We start from the raw sequence: 6,382 nt of genomic DNA on the forward strand, positions 1-6,382 counted from the left end.
AACCTCGTCCTTGATCTCAGGAACAATAATGCAGAATTTGGCTATGACATCCAAAGGCTTGGTATTGATTCGGAATTCTAAGAAACTAAAAAATCAGTGCATTTTTTAAAGGTTCAGTTTACCATCTTGATTCAAAATGGCACCCACTTGTATCCAAGTGTAGATGAAAACCCACTCCTTGATCCCAGGAATCATAAAGCAAAATTTGGTTATGATAGCGTAACAGGTGTTCAAATGTATAGTGATCAGACAAACGACTTCCCATTGACTACTATTGGCATGGGGTGGTATTAAGTGTCGCAATGCCATGTGTTCAAATAAATTACTTGGACAGGTGCAATGCTACGGTGTTCTGTAGAGGATACTCACCTGATTGTGTTGGTGCATGATTTGCGGTGACTCAAAGCCTATTGAGCAGTAAACTGAAGACCCCCACTTCCTTATTTGTAAGTATTGCCTGAGGTCGTTGCATGTTAAAGGGAATTTTACAAAAACAAGTGTTTTGATTGGAGAGGAGTCTTGTGGATCTTCAAGGGCATGGTTAGCAGTTGGCACAAAGCATATGAACTACAGCTCATTACACAGTGTGTTCATTCAGCTTTGTTGCAAATTTCTGCTGGAAGTAGGGTATATTCCTGCGTATAAGACTACTTTTTAACCCAGGAAAATCTTCTCAAAAGTCGGTGGTCGTCTTATACGCTGGGTCGTATTTCTTATACGGCGAGTACTGTATATCCCAAACTCTATATTTTAACTGGAAAAGTTGGGGGTCGTCTTATATGCCCAGTCGTCTTATACACCAGAATATACGGTAGTAATAAATAAATGGGTAACCCCCAAGCTGAAACACAACAGCTAATTTTGAGGTTGATGAAATGGCTTGAGAAAGAGTCGTTGTCAACTTCAGCCCCATAAAACATTAAGAAATCGCTGTAAAACTGAGAGAAACAGAAACTCTCTATTCCTGGGAGTTTCCTTTCCATTTCCGTTTTACACAAATATAGCAATGCAGAGAAACTCCTTTCTCAAATGAGGCTGTCAGCACTTAGGAGATTTTGATTTGCATATCTTTGACAAACTAGTCAAACTAGCCAAGACCAAGACAACCCCATTGGATAGAACATAAAAGCAAACATAGACTTGAACCCACCACAGTTAAAAGGGAGAGGGTGGACCACAATGTTTTATTAATCTGTTCCAATATTTCTTTGTCGGTGGCTTTTGAGATGTTGTCGCTCCTATTCAAGTGAATTCAGCAGACACTTGTAATGCTCTGCTGCCACCTTCTGGCCAAATATATGTTGCCACCTTATGGCCAAATATATGTTGCACTGCCACCCTCTGAGCAGATGGATAAAATCATGCACCCCTCACTGGGTTGTTGTTCATGGGTGACGCCTGGATTTTTTTGCTTGGGGGGGCAGGCTTTTGTTAGGGAGGAGGAGAACCTCGGATTTGCATTGATCTGTATTGATTTGTATTGATTGGAAGGGCAGCTGCCCCCCCTTGGCTATGCCCATGCTGTTGTTGGCATCCGTCTGCCTCAAGAGACAATGGAGTGCGCCTCCAGGGGTGAAGTCAAACCCCTGTGTTGCCAACACTGAAGCAACCTCCCCAGGGCACAAGCCTGGGCAGTGTGTCTGGAGGTTCTGGGCTGCCCAGATGACAAGATTTGGTCCAAAGGAAAGCAGAGCAATATGTTTGGCTAGCTCTGCCTTGGAGGAGCTAGCAGCCTTGGAGCAGGGGGGAGGGGATATCCCCACTGATGTCAATAGGGATTCCCCCGCCCTGCACAAAGTCTCCTAGCTGTGGGGAATAGTAGTGGGAGGGTGAAGAGATAAGTCTCCTTTGCCAACATGGCCTTCTCAGTAAGAGAGAGGCGGGTGGCGCTGTGGTCTAAACCACTGAGCCTCTTGGACTTGCCAATCAGAAGGTCGGCGGTTTGAATCCCCATGACGGGGGGGAGCTCCCATTGCTCAGTCCCAGCTCCTGCTGTTAGAAAGCATGCCAGTGCAGGTAGATAAATAGGTACCACTGTGGCAGGAAGGTAAACAGTGTTTCCGTAGTGCTCTGGCACCCATCACAGTGTCCCGTTGTGCCAGAAGCAGTTTAGTCCTGCTGGCCACATGACCCGGAAAGCTGTTTGTGGGCAAACGCCGGCTCCCTCGGCCTGAAAGCAAGATGAGCGCTGCAACCCCATAGTCGCCTGTGACTGGACTTAACCGTCCAGGGGTCCTTTACCCTTTTTACCTGCTCAGTAAGAACTGGACTCTTCTGTGCCTTGTGCACACATCAAGTTCCTTGTTCCAGAGCCACACTGCTCTGCCACACACTGATATGAACCTGGAGGCACACACCCCCTCCCTGGAACACAAAAGGAAAAGAGGTAAGCATCAATTCAGGCCCAAGGAGAGGGAAATACATTAGGGAAGACAGGCAAGTGGCAGGCAGAAGTCCATCAGGCAGAACCACTGGCAGTAATCTTTGAGAATTCCTGGAGAACAGGCGAAGTCCCAGCAGACTGGAGGAGGGCAAATGTCCCTGTTTTCAAAAAGGGGGAAAGAGAGGACCGAAACAATTACCACCCAGTCAGCCTGACATCAATACCAGGAAAGATTCTAGAGCAGATCATTAAGCAAACAGTCTGTGAGCACCTAGAAAGGAATGCTGTGATCACTAAAAGTCAGCATGGGTTTCTGAAAAATAGGTCATGTCAGACTAACCTGATCTCATTTTTTGACAGAATTACAAGCCTGGGAGATGAAGGGAACGCTGTGGATGTAGCTTATCTTGATTTCAGCAAGGCCTTTGACAAGGTGCCCCATGATATTCTTGTAAAGAAGCTGGTAAAATGCGGGCTAGACAATTCAGTGGATTTGTAACTGGCTGACTGACAAAATCCAAAGGGTGTTCATCAATGGCTCCTCTTCATTCTGGAGAGAAGTGACTAGTGGGGTGCCACAGGGTTCTGTCTTGGGCCCAGTCTTATTCAACATCTTCATCAATGACTTGGATGATGGGCTTGAGGGCATCCTGATCAAGTTTGCAGATGACACCAAATTGGGAGGGGTGGCTAATACCCCAGAGGACAGGATCGCACTTCAAAATGACCTTAACAAATTAGACAACTGGGCCAAAGCAAACAATATGAATTTTAACAGGGAGAAATGTAAAGTGCTACACTTGGGCAAAAAAAATGAAAGGCACAAGTACAGGATGTGTGACACCTGGCTTGAGAGCAGTACATGTGAAAAGGATCTAGGAGTCTTGGTAGACAACAAACTTGACATGAGTCAACAGTGTGATGCAGAGCTAAAAAAGCCAATGCAATTCTGACCTGCATCAATAGGAGTATAGCATCCAAATCAAGGGAAGTAATAGTAGCACTGTATTCTGCTCTGGTCAGACCTCACCTGGAGTACTGTGTCCAGTTCTGGGCACCACAGTTCAAGAAGGATACTGAGAAGCTGGAATGTGTCCAGAGGAGGTCAACCAGAATGGTCAAAGGCCTGGAAATGGTGCCTTATGAGGAACGGCTTAGGGAGCTGGGTATGTTTATCCTGGAGAAGAGAAGGTTAAGGGGTGATATGATAGCCATGTTCAAATATATAAAAGGATGTCATATAGAGGAGGGTGAAAGGTTGTTTTCTGCTGCTCCAGAGAAGCGGACACGGAGCAATGGATTCAAACTACAAGAAAGAAGATTCCACCTAAACATTAGGAAGAACTTCCTGACAGTAAGAGCTGTTCGACAGTGGAATTTGCTGCCAAGACGTGGTGGAGTCTCCTTCTTTGGAGGTCTTTAAGTGGAGGTTTGACAGCCATATGTCAAGAATGCTTTGATGGTGTTTCCTGCTTGGCAGGGGGTTGGACTGGATGGCCCTTGTGGTCTCTTCCAACTCTATGATTCTAGGCAGATAATTTGGCTAACCAATGGAAAAATCCAGCAATATCCCCCAAAATGCCAACTTTGCCCAGAATGAGGGGGTGCAGCAGACTGAAAACTTTACGGCAGCGACTTTCTCGTATGCCAGCTGACTCTAAGCCATTAACATTTTGGGGCCATGTTGAGAATATCCCGACTTGACGCAAGTGGCTGTTCACTTCTCCAGTCGGAGCTGGATATGCTGGACTTCCGATTTGAATTCATAGTGGCAGGTGGGGAGCCTTAGTGAAAGACACTTGACATAAAGTGAGCACAGGTAATAAAAACAGCCAACAGGATCCTCTAGAGAAGAATGGAAGGGAGTTCCCTAAGCACTTAGACGGCAACCAGAAACCTCAGATCTGCGCCTGCGGCCGGAGTGAAGGGTGTAAGAACAAATCAACCCATACAGGTGAGCAAAGAAGAAGGGATACCCAATGCCTGGTGCCTAATCATCCTTCCTCCATCCATGTCTCATTGCCAAAAACAGGAACATGCACTGCTGAAACACCAATGGCCACAAACCATTGAATGAACACATTGAATCAACTTCTCTCTCTTTCTCTTATGGGCTTCTTCATCCAATACTGGTGAGATGCTCAGCTCCGCCCTATCCTCCTTTGCAGGAGGACAAGCAGAGGGCAAGAAAGATATCCATTAGCTTTCCATGCTGTGCAATGTATTGTAAAGCTACAGCAGGGCTCTTATCAGCAAACAATTCAACACACGGTTCACAACCTCCAAATCCAGATCCTGAGGTAAGGAGCATTGAATTCCACATGCATTATGTAAAGTGCGGGGGGGGGGGGCAGGGAGGAAATAGCCTAATTTCCCTTGTTCTACATTTTGCTAGTTATGGGACATGAGGCTCATCCTTCAACCACTTAAAAGATTGATTCCGTTCATTCTCTGGGTTGAGCAAAACCCATCTGTGGTCTATGGCAGCTTTTGCCAAAAAGAAAGAAAGAAAGAAAGAAAGAAAGAAAGAAAGAAAGAAAGAAAGAAAGAAAGAAAGAAAGAGGTGTACTCTGTGCTGGTGCTGATGTAGCCCCAGAGAACATCAAATTGGAGAAGGCCGGTGAGAATCCACTTAATGTTCCTGCCCTGGGTGACATCGCTGACCTTTTCAGTCCATTGTCAGGCCACAAAGTGACCAAACCCTTTGCAAAAGTTGTGCTCTGTCACTGGAATTTGCTGCCATCTGTATGCTGTGAAATCCCTGAACAGCTGTCTGAAGTAAACAGTAATGGGCTGGATGAGGGCCAATAAGCTGGTCAGAGAGATCCTGTTACAAAGGTCCTTAGGCAACCACATTGCTTACTGGTTAGTTTCAAGGCCTGATTCAAAATGCTAGTATTGTATGTGAAGCCTCAAATAGCGAGGCTATTCCCATCCATTGGAATTGTTAAAGGAGACACCGCTGAGAGTGCAAGAGATACAGGTGGCCCTGCCGCGGACCTCTGCCCGGCCATCTCTTGTACAGTAAAGTGGTAAAAAGGGAAGATTTGGAGATTAGGATGAACTTCATGTTAAAGAAATTAAAGTTTTGTGTGCATAAAATGTTGTGTTTGAAAAGTTATGAGGTTTTCATTTGGTGTCTGCTAATCGATGACACATCCCAGGGAACCAGAAGCCAGCTATCTCTATTAGCAGGAGCAAGTTGCATAAATGGAGCTCTCTCTGGGACCAGAGAGAATAGTCCTTGGACAATATTAAATAGTAAGATCTTAAAAAGAAGGCTGGCCTGCATTGCTAGTTGTTTAAGAGCAATGTGTTCATTTGTTTTTGAAATGTTTATTTTGTAACTAGTTTAAGACAGTTTGCAGTAGAACTTTAGGAAGTCTTTATTGTGGTGAGAGCTTATTGATTTATACTCTGCACAAGTTCCAGATCAGGGAACTCCACTCACAGCAACTAACACTTGTATTTATCGTGTTTCTCTGCTTCTGCATTGTCTTGTTTTGTTGTATCAATTTAATGATGCATAGTTTTGATGTGCAAAATATTTTACATGCTGTTTTGGGTTGGTTAGCAGGGTGAATATAAAGAAGGGAGCGATTAGCTAGCTTACTTTTCCTAAACAGCAAAGGGGCTGCATCTGAAAAGGAATAGCTGTGGGGAAAGATTTTGCCAGCTTGAAGGTCCAAAATATTATTTCAGAATTGGCTGCTACACCCAGGGAACCTACAAACTATCAGCATAACCGGCAAGTTTAGGTTTGTGCAATTAAAGTGGATTAAGGCACTCGTGTCACCCCAGCACAATAAATAAACTTTTAGAAAGAAATTTATTTTTACTTTATTTTTTGGTTTGGGAAAGTGCCTAGGAAATGCATTTAAAAGTGTGGGGTGAATGGAAGATTTAATGGGAACACGTAAACAGCCCAACAAAAAATCTCGATAAACCCAGGAGGAATACTCACTGTTATACAACATCCCTGTAAGCAAACCTGAACAA

This window comes from Zootoca vivipara, chromosome 5 (genome assembly GCF_963506605.1).
Source record: "Zootoca vivipara chromosome 5, rZooViv1.1, whole genome shotgun sequence".
Classification (NCBI taxonomy): Eukaryota; Metazoa; Chordata; class Lepidosauria; order Squamata; family Lacertidae; genus Zootoca; species Zootoca vivipara.